This window comes from Panthera tigris, chromosome D1, assembly GCF_018350195.1.
Source record: "Panthera tigris isolate Pti1 chromosome D1, P.tigris_Pti1_mat1.1, whole genome shotgun sequence".
Classification (NCBI taxonomy): domain Eukaryota; kingdom Metazoa; phylum Chordata; class Mammalia; order Carnivora; family Felidae; genus Panthera; species Panthera tigris.
In genome coordinates this window covers 54236764-54258911 of record NC_056669.1, presented here as the reverse complement: position 1 = coordinate 54258911, position 22148 = coordinate 54236764, and the positions used below count along the sequence as shown (strand labels likewise).

The window sequence follows — 22148 nt, the reverse complement described above, 5'->3', positions numbered from 1 at the left end:
AGTCTGTTGTCAGCATCATAATCACCTGGAGGACTTGTACAAAAAACAGATTCCTGGGCCCCACACCCAGAGTTTTTGATTCACTGAATCTGGTACATGCCCTGAGTATCTGCATTTTTAACAAGTTCCCAAGTGACCACACTTTGAAAACCACTGTCCTCAAGTAATGCTGACCCCTAGCTCCAGGGAGAGGTCTTGATTCTACATTCAAACCGTAGTATTTAAACCATTCTTGACAGCCATTAGTTCAAGAACTCAGCCTTAACCAATTAGCTTCTGGTATGCCTCTGGAAACTCTTGTGGGTCCAGGATGGGCAAGTAGCCTAAGTTGATCCAGTTGGACTAAAGAATTTTTTTTCCCATTTTGGGAGATTAAGTCAGTGTCTCTTTCTCTGCCTCTCTCCCTATCTCTCTCCCTCCCTCCCTTCCCCTTCCTCTCTATGTATCTCTCTCACCCATTGGTTAACAAAAAAACTTATCTCCTTAACTATTCCTATCAGCCAATTTATCACCATGATGAAAGCAGCTTGGGGAATACACACACACACACACACACACACGCGCGTGCGCGTGTGCGCGCGCGCGCGCGCGCGCATTTCCCAGACTCCTTTCTAGGGGTGATTTAAGTTTTGCTAATCAGATGCTCCACACTAGATACTGATTTGGAATGAAATTAGATGGGTGGAGAGACTAGACACAGGACATCCCTCTTATTGGAGCAAACTGCGCAGAGGCAGCAGAGTTCTAGATCTAGCAGTTGTAGCAACAGCTTCCTGATTTTGCAGCTTCTAGATTATGGCAAAGACTGTGGCATCCTTAACAGCTCAGTTCTTCAGTGTGGTTTAAGGAATTTGTTCTTGGAAGTCCAGCCTAGGTCCATTTCTTACTCTCACAAAGGCTCTTTAATCTCTCTAGCACCCTTTAGTAAATCATTTTTCCTTGAACTTGCTAGAGTGGATTCTGTTACTTGCCCCTATTAATAAGAAACCTGACCACTAAACTGCCTTACACTAAAGATAACTTATATTATTTAAAATCATGTTCTCATAACAGCTAACCCTTTCCTTCCTTGTCTTTGCAGCAACTCTTTCCTCAGTCTGGAACGTCCTCTCCCTCAAAATTGTCTCATTTGCAAAAGCTATCTACTTCTTCCATGAAGAGGTTTACATAAAAAGGAGTTAATCACAGAGGAAAGGAAGTAAACAGACTTGACAGAGGAGACTGAGCCCTAAAGAACAGCAATATGACATCTGGCAGAGAAGGGGCAAGGAGGAAGGAGAGGGGTATTTCATATGTAAAGAACAACATTCACAAAAGCATTAAAGTGCCTCTTGCCACCAAGGACTGACCCCATGAACTCACAACTTCTTAGAGTTGGGATTGATGCCGCAGCATGTACTGGTGTTTGCTCAATAAATTAGTATTGAATACAAGTGACTTTTAGAGTCAGTTGTCAGTAATTACTAAGTCTTAATAACTGTGTATTTTTTTTAAAAAAATGCTATACTAGGAGCCACAAGGAAATTCCCATAGTGAGATCACAGTTTCCTACCCATGAAGATTTACAATGTAGAGGGAAACAAAGATATCTGAAAAGATCAAGGACATAATATAAATACTATAAAGACAAGTGCAAATTCATATAAACAGGTGTAAAGAAAAAAGATTCAAGTCATTGGAGTATCTAAAAGTAGGTGTTTTTCAGAAAGGATATTCCCCAAGAGAATTCATTAATTTACTAAATATTTATCAAGCATCTACTATGTGCTAAAAATTACTCTAGACACTGAAGATACATACAGGGAAGCAAGTAGACAAAAATCCTTGCTTTCACTAGGCTCGGATTCTAACTGAAGAAGAATTAGCAACAAAGGTTTCAAAGACAGAATTGGAAATTAAAGCACTGGTCATTAGACTCATTTTAGCTTCCTTATGCTGTAATCATAATGATAGACAACACTTACTGATCACTTGTTATGTGCCAGAATCTGCTAAGTGCTTTACAATTATTGCCTCATGTAATCTTAGTAACAAACCTATGAAGCAGGTACTATTATTAGTACCATTTTAAGGATAAGGATACTAAAACTACACAGGTTACTTAACTCTCCCCAGATCACATAAGGAAGTGGCAGGGCCACAAGATTCAAAGTTAGGTCAGTGGCAGAGGTTTTAAATGCTGCATAATAGAGAGGACAAAATTATATTTACATCAGATAGATTTTTGTTAAAATGGGAGGCAAGGAATTATTAATTTGGCATGAGCTTTATCATCTCTGAGGGTTTTTTTTTCCTTATCCCATAAAATGAGGAATTAGATTCCCTAAACTATGTTCACTTCCAGCTTGTTTCCATGGTTTCAAAAACAATGTGAAAAGGTATTCAGGTATCTTGACCAATTGTTAGTGAAAAGGTACTCTGAAGGTCGATCCTATACAGTTCTTATCTACCAGCTGGGACCATGTGCTTCCATGCTTTCATTAAGGAGCACATTAGCATTATATTAATTGGCATAAACAGCTGTAGCACCTCCAGCAGATAGGAGACTGGAAGCACAGAGAACAAAGGGAGAGGCAGGAAAGCAATGATTGGCTGACCTGGATCCGTCTAGGTCAGGTTTGGCATTTGGCCCCTCTGCATTTCTAAGTTCTCATGAATGTGGATGCCCAGGCAGCAGCCCAAAGCCTTCCTCATTTCCATCTCAATCTCCAGGAAGAATTACAATGAGAACAAGAGCTATTGAGGCAGAGAACGGACTCTGAATATTTAAGCACACACTAGGCTGGAACCAGCAAAAGAAAGAGTGAGAGATTTTCCTTCTGGACCTAACAAAGTGTAACAGTCAAACCCTACTCACCTGACATACAAGCTCTGTCCCAAATAGTACCTTTTCAAGGAGCCCTTCCAAACCCTACAATTATTTACTTCTTTCTGTCCCTATGCATTTATTAGGTGCCTCCGAAGTACCAGACTCTGAGCTAGGCACCACAGGAATATAATGAATAAAGCATAACCCCCAACATCAGGGAACTGAAGCTAATAGAGAAACAAGTACATACAGCGGGATTCTTACTATCTTGAGTATCACTAATATCAAAAACTGCCATTTAAGTTAACTGATGAGGTACCAAAATTGCCTAGTAAAATTTTTTTAAATGATTGGGACTTCAATTTATCAAACATAAAACAAATTTTTCTAATTCTTAATATTTAACAAAACTTTGTTATAATTGCCTATAAGGTAATACTTATACCAAAGAACATCTGCCACTTCACATTTGGCTTTTAAAACACGTTAAGAGGATCAATTTTGTAAAAATATTCAAGAGCTTCACCAATCTTTCCCAAGGGTCTCTCTTAATCCTTTGTTACTCAAATCATTGTCCTCTGAATCTCCTATTATGTCATTACTCATGTTAATTTTCCCTTCAATTTTAAACTGGTCTAACTCTACCTAATCCTCATGTGTCAAGGATTTTTTTGTGTGTATGATTCAAACCATTCTCCAATATTGCCTTATTTCAAATTCGTAAAAGTCTTAATGTTTTGCAGAAATGCCAGTTTTCATTTTAGAATCTATTTGCATCGTATTGTCAGATGTGAATTACCCACCATTAGAAAGGCACTTACTGAGAAAGGGTAAAGAGGACAGAGCCCAACGGTGAGCAGGGAGGGATGCTTGAGTGGGGATTAATTTTACAAGTGATCAGCTCCAATGGATAACAAATGAACTCCTAATTATAGTGCAAAGGAAAGACAGAGTGCTATGGACATTCAACATGTTTAATAAATATTTGTTAAGTGAGCAGATAAGTAAATTATTTTACTCAATCATTCAACAACTATTTATTGACAGTCTACTACATGCCACACACTGTTCGAGATTCTAAGTATACAGTAAGGAATGAAAAAAAAGTACTACACTGCCTTAGTCCATTTAGGCTGCTGTAACAGAATACCATAGGCTGGGTGGCTTCCAAAGAACAGAAATTTGTTTCTTACAGTTCTAGAGGCAAGATCAAAGCACCAAAAGATTCAATGTCTGGTGAGAATTCTCTTCCTGGTTCATAGATGCCCTCTTCTCACTATGTCCTTGCATAGCATTAGGGGCAAGGGAGCTATCTGGGGTCTCCTTTATAAGAACACTAATCCCATTCATGAGGATTCCATCCTCATGACCTAATCACCTCCTAGAAGTGTCACCTCCCCAATCATCACATTGGGTATTAAGATTTAACATATAAATTTGAGAGAAACATAAACATCCAGTGTATAGCACACCCTCAGGAATTTATAATCATGAGTGGTTGGATGAGGACTCGAAGACTACATGGAAGACATGGCATCCAAGCTGGATCTTGAAGAAGAGAGTTTTAATAGCAGAGAGAGAAAAGGAATTCTCGGCTGAGGAAACAGGGTCATATGACATTTCAAAGTGAATGAAACACAGTCTTTTTAGAAAGATGAAATAGGGTCAAGAGAAATGACGCTGAAGAAGTAGGTGGGGTCAAATTATAAAGTTCCCTGAAAAACAACTTAGTTTACATATTATCTTACAGGCAATGCAGGCAATGGGGACACAGTGATTGCTTTTGGGCAGAACAGTAAGAGGATCAGAAACATTACTCCAGGCAGAATGATGAATGAATGAAAGAGAAAGACTGGTGGCCAAGACACTAGTTATGAGGTAATTAAAAGCCTAGAGAAAAGAAGATTAAGGTGTAAACCAAGCAGAGGAGATAGAAAAATAAAAACAAATTTGAAAAAACTTCTGAAATAAAGCTGCCAAGGCTTAGTAATCCTTGATAATGTGAGCTCACTCATTCAACAAAGATTTACGACACTTATGTTCCACACACTGTATTAGGTGATGAGGTATAATGGTGGATAAAAAAGATATGATCTTTGATTCCATGGAGCTGGAAGTCTAGCCAATAACAAAGAGTCAGATAAGTATAGAATTACAGATCATTACCAATGCCATTACAGAAAATAACGAAGTACTGTCAAAGGATAATGGCGGGGCGGGATCTTCTTTAGACAGGTTCTGGCTCACAACAGCTACTTAATATTTGTTTTCTAAAAGAAGATACAGGGGGGAGAGAGAAACCAGACTTGTGAAGAAGGCAGAATTGGGGAAGAACACACCAGGGGAGAACAGGTATGAAGACCCTGAGGCAGGAAAGACTTTCTCAGGCGGGCTCAGGTGGTTAAGCATCCGACTCTTGGTTTTGGTTCATCATGAGATGATCTCACGGTTCATGAGATCAAGCCCCACATGGGGGTCAGTGCTGATAGAGCAGAGCCTGCTTGGGACCATCCCTTCCCCTCTCTATCCCTCTCCTGCATGCTCACGTGCACACATGCACACACTCTCTCTCTCTCTCAAAATAAATAAATAAACTTAAAACAAAAAGACTTTCTCAAATTTTGCAGAACGGGGGAAAAGTGCCAATCACTCTAAAGCACAGTCAGTGCAGTGGACAGTGGCACAAGATAAAGTTAGAAAAACAAAAACAAAGGTCAGGTCTCTTGGAACATTATAAATCATGTTTAAGATTTTATATTTTCTCCCAAATAAAACAAAAAGCTTTTACAGGCTTTAAGCAAAGAGCTCAGTTAAAAGACTACTATAATAGTCTAGGGTAGAGATGGTCGTGGCTTGGATTAGAGAGGTGACAACAGACATGGGGAGAGGTAGATGGACTCAAGAAATACACAGGAAGTAAAATTGACAAGATTGGGGGTGGAGTACATATAAAGGATAGGAAAGAAGGAAGTATCAGGGGTAAATCTTAAATTTGTGGTTTGAGTAACTAGGTAAACAAAGATGCCACTAAAACAGGGATAACTTAGGGAGTACCAAATTTGTGGGAAAAGATCAAGAATGCAGACTTAGGGGCACCTGAGAGGCTCAGTTGGTTAAGCTTTGACTCTTGATCTCGGCTCGGGTCATGATCTCACAGTTTGTGACACTGAGTCCTGCATCAGTCTCTGCTCAGTGAGAAGTCTGCTTGGGATTCTTTCTCTCTCTCAATCTCTCTCACCCCCTCTCTCTCTGCCCCTCGTCCCCACACATGCACACACACTTTCTCTCTCTCTCTCTCTCTCTCTCTCTCTCTCTCAAAATAAATAAACTTAAAAAAAAAAAGAATGCATTTTTTGAGCATATTAAGTATAAAATGTTGTAAGATCTCAAAGTGGAAATATCCAGTGGATAAGAGGATATACGGGTCTAGAGTTAAGGACAGAGGTTAGGCTAGAGCTATCTGGGAAAATATGGGAGTTATCAGCATATATACAGTATTCAAAGACAGGACAATGAATGAGATCAAGCAGAAAGTATGATGTAAGAGGAGGAGAGAATCTTACCCTTGAGGAATTTCAACATTTAAAATCAAGATAGGGGCACCTGAGTGGCTCAGTCAGTCAAGCATCAGACTCCTGATTTTGACTCAGGTCATGATCTCACAGTTGGTGAGATCGACCTCCGCAGAGGGCTCTAGCTGACAACAAGGAGCCTCCTTGGGATTCTCTCTCTCCCTCCCTCTCTTTGCACCTCCCCAACTCATGCATGTGCACATGTGCATGCACATGCTTTCTCTGAAAATAAACTTTAAAATCAAAATAGAAAAAAGGCAACAAATAAACTAAGGAATGATCAGAGGTAGGAGGCAAAGAAAGTTATATCACAGAAGGCAAAAGAATATCTTTTTAAAGGCTTTTATAAGTTTATGTATTTTGAGTGAGACAAAATACATGTATTATGTATTTTGAGTGAGAGACAGAGAGAGACCACATGTGTGTGCATGCTTATACACACACACACACACACACACACGAGTGGGGGAGGGGCAGAGAGGAAGAGAGAAAATCCCAAACAGGCTCCCATGCTCAGCTCAGTGTGGAGCCTGATGCGGGGCTCCATCCCACAACTGTGAGATCATGACCTGAGCCGAAATCAAGAGTCAGTTGCTTAAATGAATGAGCCACCCAGGTGCCCTGGCAAAGGAATATTTTAAAGAGAGAGTGATCAAAAAGGCAAATATACAGAGAGGTTCAGAAGTTGACAATGAAAAGGAAATTCCATGGCTGTTAATATCACAAAAACAAAGACAACCAGGCATTAAGATCCCCTTGTTGAAAGCACACACTGATACCTATAAAGTGATCATGCAAAACAAACAAACAAAGATAAACCTGAATCTGAATTACCCTCCAAATACTAAATTACACATAATATTATAGAGGACCAAGGAGCTTGTTAAAGCATAACAGGGAAATGCAAAATCCAGACAGTAGGAAACTCTACAGAACAATGTGGTTTCTTCAACAAATAAGCTGAAAGGGGTTAAAAAAGAGATTGAGAGGGACCTTAGAGAGTAAAAGAAGACAGAAAAGACCTATCAACAAATCTCTCAAAGTAGCCCTCATTTGGATTCTGCTTCCAACTGTTAAAGAAGAAAAAAAGTATGACATTTGAATCACAACTGAGTATTTTTATGATAGTAAGGGATTACTGGGTATTTGTATGCCACTATGGTTTTTGGTTTTTGTTTTTTTTTTTTTTAAGTAGATTTGGCACAATAGGGGTTATTATGGGTCTTAGTAAGTGTGGTTGTGATGCGGTGGTGAGGGTAGAAGTAGACTGGAGTAAGCTTTCAAGTAAATAGGAGGTAAGGCACTGGAAACAGAAGCTGTAAACAGCTATTTAAAGAAAACTGGCTTTGAAGGAGAACAAAGACAGGGTTTAGCTGAAGGCTGACATGAGATTTCAGGAGCGCTTTTATTTGGTAGGGAAGGGGGAAATTGTTTTCATTTAAATAGAACATCTTGAATGCAGCTTATAACTCAGCAGAAAGCAAAATGTAAAGATTCAGTGAAGTGAGGTTTCTAAGAGAGGACCATAGGAAGGAATCTAAAAGTATGTGAAGGAGAATCACTTCCTTCATTGTAAAGGAAGGCGCAAAGGCAAAAATGGGTGCAAATCCAAGTAGATCCTTAGATTCAGTAGTAGGAATATGAAATTTCTATTTTATGTGTGATACAGGAAGCAAAGTGAGGTAGGAGGATGGGGGTGGGCGGGGAGGAGAAACCCAGGGGAAAACATGGCAGGTGGAGAGTGAAGGGAGAACTGAAGATAACCCTGAAGAAAAGCAGCTATTTTCAGAGCTAAAAAACAGGGGTAAAAAAACAAAAAACAAAAAACAGGTTTTTGGAAATGGGAATGAGTGCACTGAATAGACCAACTCCTGAAGAAATCATTAAAAGAAAGACTGTGGTGGTATTTTCAGCTTGCAAATATTAAGTCCTGTCAAGAGCACATTAGGTCTTTATATCCCTTTACCCAGTAATCCTATGGGAATTTATTCCAAAAAAAAAAAAATATTTTATTTTTTTTTAATGTTTATTTATTTGTTTGAGACAGAGAGAGACAGAGCATGAATGGGGGAGGGGCAGAGAGAGAGGGAGACACAGAATCAGAAGCAGGCTCCAGGCTCTGAACCATCAGCCCAGAGCCTGACACGGGGCTCGAGCTCACCAACCGTGAGATCGTGACCTGAGCTGAAGTCGGACGCTCAACCGACTGAGCCACCCAGGCACCCCCCAAAAAAAAATATTTTAAAGGAGAAAGCTATATGTAGTGTTACAGATAAAATTACAGTGTGATTTACAACATGAAAAGAAAACCTAAGTGATTATGAGTTTTATGTGTCAATTTGGCTACACTATAGTACCCAGTTACTTGATTAAATCTAACTACTAATCTAGGTATTGCTGTGAAGGTATTCTGTAGATGTATTAAACATCTACAGTCAGTTGACATTAAATAAAGGAGATCGTTCTTCCTAATCTAAGGGTAGGCTTCATCCAATCAGTTGAAAGGCCTCAAGAGCAAAACTGCGGTTTCCTGGAGAAAAAAGAATTCTACTGGTTCTATTTCTCTGGTAGAACACTGACGGACACAATGATTTTAGGCAAATCATGGAATATCAGGTAATAATTTTATAGTGAGCACTAAGAAATTACATGGGGAAATGTTTATAGATCAAGGAAAAAGGGGGGCACCTGGCTGGCTCAGTTGGTAGAGCATCGGACTGTTGATCCCAGGGTCATGTAGTCTACTTAAAAAACAACAACAACAACAAAAACCCATAAACAACAAACTGAAGTCTACATTGTGATTACAACTATGTAAATGTGTATGTTTACATGTAAGAAAAAAGGAAACAAAAGTGGTTATTCATTAGAATGAAATCCTGGCTAAATTTTAAACATATGAATAGTGTTACAAAATAGTTTGTGAAATAGAGCTCTGTTATTTTTTAAAAACTTTCTAAGTTTTTTAAAATGTTTATTTTTGAAAGAGAGAGAGTACACATGCTGTGAGCGGTGGCAGGCGAACAGAGAAAGAGGGAAACAGAGGATCCGAAGCAGGCTCTGTGCTGTCAGTGCGCGGGTCTGGCACTCACAAACCATGAGATCATGATCTGAGCCGAAGTCGGACGCTTAACCGAGCCGACTGAGTCCGACTGAGCCACCCAGGTGCCCTTGTTATTTTTAATGGAAGAAAGTTAGTAACGTTATTGTTAAGCCTTATTAAAACTACATAACACTTTAAAGAAACTCCTGATAATCTAAAAGGAAACTGCCAATTTTGGAATGTCGCCTTGGATGGTACTAAAAAGAATGGACCCTCTAGAAGGCAAATATACTTACAAAGGCCTCAATCCAATGCCATTTTTCAGTAACATAGAATTCTTCAACTCAAATGAAGTGAAGTCCCAGAATGGCAAAGTAGGCAGTGATCAGTTTGATCAGCTTAAGAATTTCCCACATCCTTAACCAGCTAGCATCAGGGCATGCATTCAACTTTGACTCAGATCAGAGATGTTTGTACTGAGCAGCTAAATATTTAGCACTCCAGGGTTCTTCTTCCCTCTCCAACACCAGGCACTGAAAGGATTCTTGTATGCTTGTTGAACTTGAGAAACAAACAAATGCTCTAAGTAAAGAAGTCATGACTTGGTTTGATGTTGGCTCCACGTTCATTCTTTTAATCAAAAAATATTCATTAAGTGGCTACTATATGCTAGGAACTGTGACTACAATGGTGAGCAAGAAAAGATAATTTTTATTTTAAAGAAAAGGGCGCCATTTTAAAACTTATTCTCTTTAGGGTGCCATGCCTTAAAAAGAAATAATTCTCTGGAGCTTAAGGTCTAGTAGGACAGATAGATATTAATCAAATAATGCCACCGTGTAGTGGGTAAAAGTGTAGTTCTATGTAAACAAATAATGATACAAATGCTAAAATGTTTAAGGATGAAGTGCACTGGCATCTGAAACTTATTTGGAATTGCTTCAAAATAAGATGGATTGATGAATGGATTAAGGGATGGATAGATAATCAAATACAGCAAAACATTACAGAATCTAAATGAGTATATGGGTGCTCACTGCACATACTTAATTTTTTATTCTTAATAATTTATAAGAATAATATAATAATATTATATTATATTATATATTATATTATTATAATATAATAATATATAATAATATATATTATTATAATAATATATATAATATAATATATTAATAATATATTATTAATATATTATATATTATTATAATATAAGAATAAATTATAAGAATAATTTATATTCTTAATATTTTATTATAATTTTTAAACATACAAAAAAGTTGAAAGAAGTATACCATCAAATAGTTTCAAGAGTAAGCCTACAGGAAGGAATTTTTTTTTTTTTAATGAAAATTTCAATCTTTGACCAAGAGTTCTACTTAGATATTATAGATACCAAGAGGCAGTCTAAAAACCACTTACATTAATCAATTTATCCATCAGTACTTATTTGCTTGTTTGTTTTAGCGGACAGCGATAGAGAACACTCTAAACTCAAAATACTATGCCAAAAGTGCTGGCACTATACAGGTGGAGAGTGGCCCTCAGGCAATAATTGTCTCTGTCTATAAAATCAGATTTAATAATCCCTTCTCAGTCTCTCGGGATTAAACAGGATATCGCATAGGGTAGCAATTTGAAAGGTCTCTTCCTATCACCCCAACTCTATCAAGTACCATTCACTCTTGTTCCATGTGCACCAGTCATAATGGCTTTTTTTTTTAGTTCCTATGGTTGAGCTTAAACCAGTGCTAATAGAAATATAATACAAGCCATTAACGTGAGCCACATATGTAATCTTAATTTTTCTTGTAGCTATGTTTTTAAAAGCTAACAAAACAGGTGAAATTAATTTGAAAATCTATTTTAACCCAATTAATCTAAAATACTAACATTTTATTATATAATAAATAGTGAGTTGTATTCAATTCTTTTTTCAGTACTAAATCTTCAAAATCTGGTATGTATTTCATACCTACAGCACATCTGTATTTGAACCAGCCACATTTCAAGTGTTCAGTAGCCATACTCTCTAGTAGTTAACATCTTGAGCATCATAGCTCTAAACTTTTACCTACTTTCAGGGTCTTTGTGCATTTAAAATGTTCCCTCTGCCTGATATGCTCTACATAGGGTTCTCCGAATGGCTAATAACTACTTATCTTGTATATCTCAGTTTAAAAGCATCATCTCCTCATTGAAGCCTTCCCCTTCATCACTCCAAAATTCTCTACGTTAGTCCTTTATCTCTTTTGTAGGACTTACCAAAACCTGCAACTATTTATTTGTATGTTTAATGCTTTTCTCTGTATTCCCCTCTGGAATGTAAGCTTTATAAGAGTAATGAGAAGGATCATTTCTATATTATTTATGATTGTACCCCAAGTATTAATCACAAGGCTTGGCACATAGGAAGCAACCAATAAATATTTGTAGACCAATGTAGGAATTGATAAATAGATACACTGTAGAGACATACTGAGTTTTTATGCACGTGAAAGTGTGTGTGTTTTGCCCCTACTCTACAAGCCCACAAATAAGAATACGTTCAGCAGCAATTCCCAACTAGCCTGGGACAGAATTGTCAAGACAATTCTCTGACAAGAGTTAGTGGGTAGAAACATGATTTTGGGAAAGAGAACAAGCTGTAAATAGCTTTACCATTCTCTAAGGAACTAGGAATTTTTTAGAAATCAAGAGAAAATGAAGGAAGTGCCACTGCAAGCAACACCCAAATGATCAAGAGCCAACACTAGATTTGGAGATTGCAAATTTCCAAATTCATGGCCATGTTATCATAGATAAGCCGTTACCTTCTTTCCACCTGTAAAAATAAGATGCCTTAAAGATAGAATGAAATGAGATTGTATATGAAAGTGTTTTGAAAACAGTAATATCTAAATACATATAAATTGTCTCTAGGCTGCTCAGAAAATTTGGAGTTTCAAAGGTCTATCATTATGAATTTTTCTCCTTTGCTTATCTGGTTTCTTGTTTTAAGTTACTTTGCAGATTTGGGGCACCTGGGTGGCTCAGTCGGTTAAGCGTCCAACTTCGGCTCAGGTCATGATCTCGTGGTCTGTGAGTTCGAGCCCCGCATCGGGCTCTGTTGCTGACAGCTCAGAGCCTGGAGCCTGTTTCAGATTCTGTGACTCCCTCTCTCTCTGACCCTCCCCCGTTCATGCTCTGTCTCTCTCTGTCTCAAAAATAAACGTTAAAAAAAATTTTTTAAGTTACTTTGCAAATTATATATAACTTTTTTTTTAATGTTCATTTATTTTGAGAGAGAGAGAAAGGGAGGGACAGAGAGGGAGAGAGAGAATCCCAAGCAGAGCCAGATGCAGAGCTCGATCCCACAAACTATGAGATCATGACCTGAGCCAAAATCAAGAGTCAGACATTTAACTGACTGAGCCACCCAGGCACACCAATAATTTCTTAAACTAATCAAGCAAAATCTATCCTGATACCAAATAAAAATCTGACTCAGGACTGATCAGATGACTCCAAATGGGAAAATAATCTTAAATGGAAGAAAATGTTATAAAATAGTAATTCTCCAACAGGTGTTGGGGAGGGGGGTGGTGGCTAAAAGTCCTTCCACTATATGAGGTCCTTCTGCAGCCATTCCCCACCATTGAGAATTGTTTCCATACTAAAACACTGTCACTGATGGATTATGTCTTAGAGTATTACAGAAGAAAGAGGAGAAACAGTAAAGGTAAAAAAAATCACTGTCATACAATATTTGAGCTGGGGAAGTTAGCCTAAGATTTAATGCATCTATAAAACAGCTCAGGAAAACTGAGGCTCTGTGTGGTTAAGTGACTTGCCATACTCATAGAGTAATATTCATAAAAATGTCTCCAAATCCCAGTTTGATCTATCTGCTCCTAAATTTTCTCATCTGTAAAATGAGTATAAAACAGCATTTCTCTTATAGGATTATTTTGAAGAGTAAAGTAAAAATAAAATGTAAAGTGTTTGGTACCTTGAAAGTCCTTGGTAAGAGGTCAGTTGTAATGAGGCTGTTGATGTTCATACGTTCCTGATCTCATTTATCCCCAGTGAACAATGAGGCTGGGGGAAGCAGGTGGCTGGGAAGCAGGGAGATCACCAACCCAAACTCATATTTTAAGAAGGTTAAAAGAAAATAAATGATATTACTGGTTACATTTCCACAATAAAACTGATAGGTTTGTTGGTTTGGGTTTTTTTGGTTTTTTTGGTTTTCTGGGTTTTTTTCATTTATTCTTCTGTATTCTGGAGTCAAAAGGACCTGGATTCAAGTCATAGCTGTGATGCTGTACAGTCCAGGCAATTCAGTTAACCTCTGTTTCCTATTCTATAAAATGGAGATAAAACAATTACAGTCCTAGCTAGCTAATCCACATACTTGTTGAAAGAATAAAGTGAGATAATACTAGTGACAATACTTTATACACTGTACAAGAGGCCCTTCATCATCTAGGCCTTGTCTTTCTCTCTGCTTTTATGGCTCCCTACCTTGCACCCCATCCTGTAAATGTACTAAAATATTTAGGGATACCCAAACATACTCTCAAGACTTCTAACACTCACACTGCTCTCTTTCAAGAAGGTCGTTCCTCTCTCCTCTCTTCCTACTCCTCCCCAACTGTGCTTGGTTAACTCCTGTTCATCTCTCAGAACACAACTTAGCTGTCACTTCCGTTAAGAAGCTTGCCAGGCATGGGGCACCTGGGTGGCTCAGTCAGTTAAGATTCTGACTTCTGATTTCGGCTGGGTCACGATCTCATGGCTCATGAGTTCAAGCCCCACGTCAAGCTCTACGCTGACAGAATTGAATCTGCTTAAGATTCTGTGTCTCTCTCTCTGCCCCTCCCCTGCTCACACCTCTACTCCCTCTCTCTCTCAAAAATAAACATTAAAAAAAAGAAGAAGCCTTGCCAGGCCACCCCCATTTCAGGTAGAGAAGATGCCTTTCCTCTGTTTTCACATAGCATATGTCTCCACATGTCATTTTTGTCTCAATATAATTATCTATGGACATGTCTGTTTCTCAACTATAAACTTAAGGGTAGGGACCAGGTATTATTCATCTACTCCTTCAGAGCCCCTGACAATGCCTTGATGCTCAATATGTGTCTAGCAAATGAACCTTAAATAACAATTAAAACATTAATTTTCATATAGGAGTTACCAAAGACTTTATACAAAATATTACAATATAAAGCAATACTTCTCAACCTTGGCTGCATATCAGAATCGCCTTAAACCTTCAAAAATAGAAATTCCAAGAGATTTTAATTAAGCAGACTTTAGAGCCCAGGCAACTGTTTTTGTTTGTTTGTTTGTTTTTTTTACATCTTCACAAGTATTTCAAATGAATAACCAAAATTAAAAACCACTGCTATAAATAATTGAGGTCATTAAGTTACAACAATTCTACCTAACACCCTACAATTCATTTTTACATACATTTTTTTAACCCAGTATACCTAAGTTACAGTGTTATATTAGTTTCAGGTGTACAACATTCATTTTCACATGTATTATTAACTGAGTTTTCACAACTCTGTGAGTTAGGTATTATTTCTATTTTCCAAACTAAGAAACATATTTAAATAAATGTCCAAATAGGTCTTTGCCTAACTTCAAATTTAGTGCTCTCCCTCCTACATCTATCTCCTTCCCTAGAAAGTGATAATATTGCAGCCACATACAAAGTACATGGAGACAAGGGTTCAAATGAAAAATACATTAATCCCAGCTTTGAGGGAATCAGGGAGAGAATAAGGAAAACTGGGCCTTGAAGATACAGGCAGGGAGATGAAGGTGGAAGTCATATATATTGTGTCACTGTCATTTGTCACCTCAAAAGATTCAAACAGCAGATTCTGTAAAGGAGAAAAATGTTCTTGCCAGCCTCACTTGGTGCTTACACAGTCTGAAAGGGACATGAGAGAGGGCTGAAAGTAGAAAATGGAATAAGAAAGTCCCATAAACAAGAATGAACTTCCCAATGCTGCATGCAGATTACCTCACCCTGACTCCATGAATAAGGGCCAAGATATAAGGGGCTTGTTATAACTAAAACTTAAATCAATTTTAGGGAATTAATACCAAACAAAATCGTATTAATGAGGGATCAATGAACTTCTGGTTCTTTCTAGACTTATCACACTATTGTTAGAGAGGGGATAATCTGGAGGATCCTAGCATGTAGATCATTTCCCCCATCTCAAAGACTGGGAGGATAGAGTGGTGAAAGAAGTTACCTGTGAAAGATAAAGCTTAATGCAGGAGCAGAAAAATGTACGACATTATGTTAATAAACTTATGATAGCAAAGGGAAATGAATATTCAGACACAGGTGACACAGAATGCTGGATAAAGTCCTAATTTCTCAGCTTCAGTAGGGAAGTGTTATCTTATAAGTCTGCAATATCATGAATATCTGACAGTTTTACCAGCAATTTTTTTTTTTTTTGTGTGTGTGTGTGTGTGTGTGTGTGTGGTTCATACCGTGGACTTCAGTCAGGATTTTCTTAGAAGGAAAAGGCTAAAGAGAGTAAGAAGCAATCTACAAGGATATTTCTAGTGCTCCAAAGTTTAGTTTGACAGAATTTAAAAGGCAATATGATACAGTGGCAAAAGTGAAGTATTGCATTGAGATTCAAAAAATGTAGTTTTAAATCAGTATTTAGTCATTTGCTAATGATGTGCCTTTGAGCAAATCAAGACTTCTATAATCCAGTCTCCTAACTCATAAAATGGAAATACCTATCTCACAGGGCTGTTGTGAAGACTAAACAAAAACACCAAGCAAAAATGTTCTTTTTTTCTCTGTATGAATGATAAATGTAAATGCATGTAAATCTGTCTTCGCCAATCTTTCTATGCACAAAAAAAGAGAGCAGGCTAAATGAAGAAAAAATTTATTTTAACTCTCACAGCAATATACTTGCAAAATGTTCCTATATCCTCTATACAGAAAAATTAAAGCAGCCTGGGTAATGAACATAACACATAATTGCTGGCATTAGGTGAATATGAACTGGAACAGAGGTCTACCACTTACTTTCAGCAAAACCTTGAACAAATTCCCTTTGCCAGTTTGAGCTTCAACCTCTTTATCCATTAAACAGAGATACTAGCAATCATCGTATATTATTACATTATTTTGAAGATTGCAGAAAACAACTCACATAATGTCTGGTACATAACAGGTATTCAATAAGGTTTATCACCACCTAATAACTGCTAACAAACTATACTTTCCAAAGGTTCCTTTATAATCAATATTGCATTTAGTTGCTTCGTACCCTTGTAAGCTAGCCATAGCAACTGTTACCATCCCCATTTTACAGCTGGACAAAAGGTACAGAAATAAAACTACTTCCATAAGGTCATGCAGTAATAAGACACTAAGGTCGCCTGACCATTCCTCCCACTCCAAATTACAACATTAATCCTTAGGAATTAAAATGATACCTATGAAATAGAACATGCTTTCGAAAACCTTCAACTTCTCTCTTTACAAAAAAAAAAAAAAAGGTTTTTCCCCTACTTTCTGGTTATGGTTTAGAAAGATAAAAAAGGGGGCAAGGGGCACCTGGGTGGCTCAATCGGTTAAGTGTCCGACTCCTGATTTCAGCTCAGGTCATGATCTCACAGTTCATGTGAGACTGAGCCCTGCACTGGGCTCTGTGCTAAGATGCTGACATTGCACGGCCTGCTTGGGATTCTCTCTCTCCCTTTCTCTGACTCCTCCTCTGCTCTCTCTCTCTCTCAATATAAATAAACTTTCAAAAAGGGAGGGAGGGGAGAAAAATTCATTATAACCAGCAACAACACAATTAAGAATTGTCTCAATTAGCAACTACTGATTCCACCTTAATTTTTGTTTTTGTTTTCCCCAACAAAGCCATCGATCTCTTAATCAAGATATTTTTAAAAGTCTGCTTATCAAAATGACACTTGTTTGATAAACTATTCCTAAACTGATAAAAAAAAATTAGAAAGACAGCTTTCTCCCATCTTCCAAAGTACACATCACTTTTTTACTCCTCTACTTTATCCCTTCATTTCAGCTCTTATCATACCATGTTGCAGTATCTTTAACACCTTGAGGACTTGAACCGCATCCTATGTGTACCTGAACATCCTGTCCCACCAAGGGGCCTTGCACATGGTAGAGAAAGTCTCAATAATTGTTTATAAATAAACAGATGAGCAAATGAAGCCAATCTCTCAGAGGTAAGTTAGGAAAGGAGAAAACTGGATATGGTATCTTAGGGCTAATAGGAAAGTGAAAGAAACAAAATATTTTAAGAGCTTCATAAGGAAGAGAAACCTTTGTGTGGAGTCAAACAGGCCCTTGTATGGCTTTAAGTATCTCTAGAAAAAGACAAAAACCACAGAAGATCCGGAAGAGACAGTTTGAAATCCAAAAACTCAAAAGTTAGGGTGCTTATTTAGATTTGCAAAACCAAGTTGAAAATTCCCAAGAAATAATCCTAGCCTAAGATATTTTGACAGCAGTTTTCAGGTCTTGGCTAAAAGAACGATAGCTGAAAAAACTGCAGGCTTTGGTGGAGAAAGACAGATGTAAAAGGGAAGGGAAGATAAGCTCAGTCTAAAATAAATCCCCAAAAATGCTAGAATCCACTTGGATTTGCATATTAGCTTATGGTTCCTCTTCATTCTGAGAACTATTCTTTAATAAAACCCCAATGTCACAGCTGGCGATATATAGGAGTAAATCATCTTATGATTCTCATTTAACAAAAACTGAAAGCCTGCTATATGCAGCCACTACTCTAGGCAATGGGAATAAAGTAGCAGGAAAAAAAAAAAAACAGACAAAACACTCTCAGGAAGCTTTCCATCTAGTGGCAAAAGATACAAGACAAACTGGGATGGGATGGGATGGGATGGGATGGGATAGGACAGGATAGGATGGGTTGGGATGGAATGTCAGGCAGTAAGTGCTAAGGAAGAAAAAAGAAGGGAGTGAGGGAAGAGAGAACGGAAGAGTGTGAGGGAGCTGGCAAGGAGACGTATTATCAAAAGCAGATCTTTTAACTCAGTAGTTTTCAAACTTTATCAAGTGTCAGAATTGCCCAGGGGACTTGTTAAAGCGGGGGGGGGGGGGGGGGGGGGGTGCGCAACTCCACAGTTTTTCATTTGTAGATCCTGGGATGGGAAAAGTAATTTGCCATTCTATCAAATTCCCAGATTATGTTGATGTTATTCATGTTAAGGACCACACTTGGAGCTAATTGCTGTAACCCAGAAGATTAAGAAGCCTCTATCCCATTGGTCTTGATTTGCTTCTTCATACATCCATTCATTTCAAAAACATATTCAGAGCCAGGAACTTTGCTAGGCACTAAAATTAAACAGATCCTACCCTCAAGAAATTCACAGAGGGGGCTGGGGGGGTATAAACTCAAATAATTGCAATAGAGTACTATAGAGAGCTATAAGGGTGGTATGTACATGAGCCAGAGATTGGAAGAGCAACCAATTCCATGGAAGTAATAGGAGGAATGACTAATGGACTGCTTCCCAGAGGTCCAACAAGCACTTCTCCACAGGCAGGTAGTGGGTGGGAGGCCAGCATTTCCATTGGAAAGAATAGCACCAGGGAAAAGCAGAAATGAGAAAGAGTATGGCAGGGAAGCTATAGAAAGTGAATCTGCAGAGGTAAGCAGTAATCTGATCTTTGAGAGTTTCTTATTCATGTTAAAGAGTTTGTCTTTAGACAATGACCAGTCGGGAGGGAGGGAGACATGATGTGATCTGGTTTAATTTTACAAAGGTCTCTCCGGATACAGAGTGCCCTTCTTTCACAAGGCACTGCCTTCTCCAAGCCTAGCACACGGCCCCTAACAGGAGCTTAGTAAATGTATATTTAACTGAACTGAACAAGCTTTCTGTCAAGTGGTGTCTTATGAATGAGAGGCAGGTCACCACCTTCCCCACAAGACTCACTTTGGCCTGGACAAGACTTGTAAAACAGGTCCTGCAGCCTCAATTATTGCACACTACTTCTTGTACAACTGGAGCCCCCCAGAGATTACTAGGGCTGGCCTTCCTTGTTTACATGTCTTACCTCACCCGCTAGACTTTGAGCTCTTTGAAATCAGGGAATGTCTTACTAGAATCTGAATCCCCATAGTCCTAGCAGAAGACCCAAAACATAGGAGCTCTCCAGACTCCAGTAATGTTGGGTAAACGAATGCCTGAGTAAGCAAATTTACCAGATAAACCCATGAGCTCATACCGGTAAGGATATGGATAAGCTTCAGGGAATGTTTCAGGGTCCATGTTCCCAAAACCCTTTTTGACAAATAGAGTTTCCAGCCGAGTGAGGTGTACCCGATATAGGATTTCCCAAATAGGAACAAAAAAATTGTTACAAGTGCCATAAAAATCCTGCTGGGCCTCTGGGGATCCCAAAGAGAAGTCAATTTTGCCTGAGAGGAGTTTGAGGATGGAGGCTAGCAAAGACCTGGGGGAGGAGGCATGTGGCGGGATTATTCAGTAGACTCTTCAAAGCTGAGTAGGTGCTTGATACCTGCCGATTTCTAGAGCATAAAAGCAAAGTCCTGGAATTTTCAGGCTGGAAGTGACCTGCTCAAGGTCACTAAGGTGAAGTCACAAGGTAAGGCCAATGAGGCATCTGTATATTGTTGATTCCTGTTTTCTTCCAACAAAGGCACAGCAAGGCAAAACTACAGCTTTTTCTCAGAAACAAGTTTTAAAACATGGGCTACACTAATGAATTTGAATTTTTACTGGTAACCACAGTACCAACCCTTCCCTTCACCTTTCAGTACTGGGAAAAAAGCAGAAGACAGTTATCAAAGAGGTTTAACAAACAACAAGCACTTTGCTCCCGACACCCACAAATACCCAAAACTTCTTAAGTATTTTTCCAAAATACTCGCAGCAATATTTGCTGCTTAAACATTCAAGACAGTAAAAGCCAAAATAATCCTGTCTTTCGAAATGGAATATTAAGCGTAAAATAACCGTAGGTCTCCTTTCCTTGTTTGTTTTTAACTCCACAAGTTGAGTATTCCCGGGGTGGGGGAGGGGCTGCCCAAGTCAAGCTCCATCCAGCCGTATTTTTCAAGGAGGTGAACCCTAGAGGTGATTGCCCCGGCCTGGACAGGAGGGAGTTTTTTCCGTGCAGAATGAATCGGACGCCGCTCGGCTAGGCTTCCCGGTGGCCCGCCAGGGTTAGCGCCGAAGGACCGCAAAGTTCGCAAGGGAGGCGGCTCCGAGCCCCGGACCTGTCGGGTCTCCGGGCCCCTCCCCCGCCCCGGACCTCCGCCGGGTCCCCAGCGTCTGAGAGCGGCAGCCTCGCCGGGGAGTGCACGGGGGGCCTTTGTTGGTACGCCGAGGGCCGCCGGCCACGCCGGGCGGCGCCCCGCCCCACCTTACCTGGCGCCCCCGCCCGCACGCCCGGCCCGGCCGCGGGGAATGAATGGGCCCCGGCCCTGACCCCGCGCCGCCCCCACCCTCGCGCCCCAGCCCGGCAGCCTGCGACGCCAGCGGGGCCGCGCGCGAGGCCGGCTCTCACCTTCCGCGCTCGCTCGGCTCGACTCCGCTCCTCCTCCTCCTCCACCCTGGTGGCGGCGGCCGAGCCGGGGAGTGAGCGCGCGAGTGTGCGCGAGGGGCCGCTTCACTTTCTCCCTCCCGCCGCCGCCGCCGCGCGCTCGGCGCCTCCCCCACCCTGCTCGAGCCGGGGAGTCCCCTCAGGACGGGGGCGGGGGTCAGCGACCGTGAGAGGGCTGGAGGCAGGCGACGCGGGAGTAGGGGGTGCTGTGAGGGGCGGGAGTGTGAGGGGACTCGGGCGGCCTCTGGGGAATGAGGTGCGGAGTTGTTTGCGGGGATCTTGAGAGCACGGGGCTCCGTGAAAGAGGGGGTTAAGACTCTGAGGGGAAAGCGTCTGTGAAGTAGGACGGCAGAGCCGGTGAGGGCGACAGCGGGGAGGCGCGCGGGACGAACGTAGTGGAGGGGATGTGGGGAGAAAGCCGGGAGGGGGCGTCTACAGTGCCGCCGGTACCTAGGGCTCCAGCTGCAGCCACAGCCCGGCCGCCTCCCCCGCCCGCAGCCGCGCTATTGTACGCCGCCCGGCCAGGCCCGACCGCCTCTCCCACCGGCCCCCGCCCCCTCCCCCGCGAGGCAGCGGCGCCGGCCGAGCCAGGCCCGCCCCGCCTCCCGCAGGTGGGAGGGGGCGGGGAGGACAGGCGCGACCCACGTGAACGAGGCCGACCCGGGCTGGGGGGGGGGGGGGGGGGGGGGAGGGGCGAGCGCCTGGGATGACGTCATCGGCGCATGACGCCAGAGGCTGGGGAATCACCCGGCTGTTGCGTGATGTCATTGCGCCCGCATCTCTCCTCTCCCCTTTGACCCTCTTGCGGCTGCAGACTCTGCGCTGCCTTTCTCCAGGAAGGTTTTGTGATGATTTCTGGGGGCATTAATGGTGTAGTAGTCTAGGGTCGAAAAAGACAACTGACCCCCTGATCTTGTGGTCCTCCTCTCTCTTCAAGTTAAAAAGCACCGCTGCATCTGCTAGCTCATTGCCAAGAACTGAATTTGAAAACGATCCCATCTCCTGTTACCTCAAAGCCATTTTATTATACTGTTTGTTTTCTTTGTGGGGAGAGGCGCGGGGCGGGGAGACCCCGAAATGATAATGGAGGTTTGAACTATTGTGAAC

At 40.6% G+C, this 22148-nt stretch overlaps 1 protein-coding gene across 1 annotated transcript in view; it reads right to left on the bottom strand.

Moving 5' to 3' along the window:
* Positions 1–21130, bottom strand: part of PAK1 (p21 (RAC1) activated kinase 1) — a 152711-nt gene extending 131581 nt beyond the window's left edge. The window contains exon 1 of the mRNA XM_042959496.1: positions 21006–21130. The gene's annotated coding sequence lies outside the window, so the exon portion shown is untranslated. The remainder of the gene's footprint in view (positions 1–21005) is intronic.
* Between the last annotated feature and the right edge of the window lie 1018 nt (positions 21131–22148).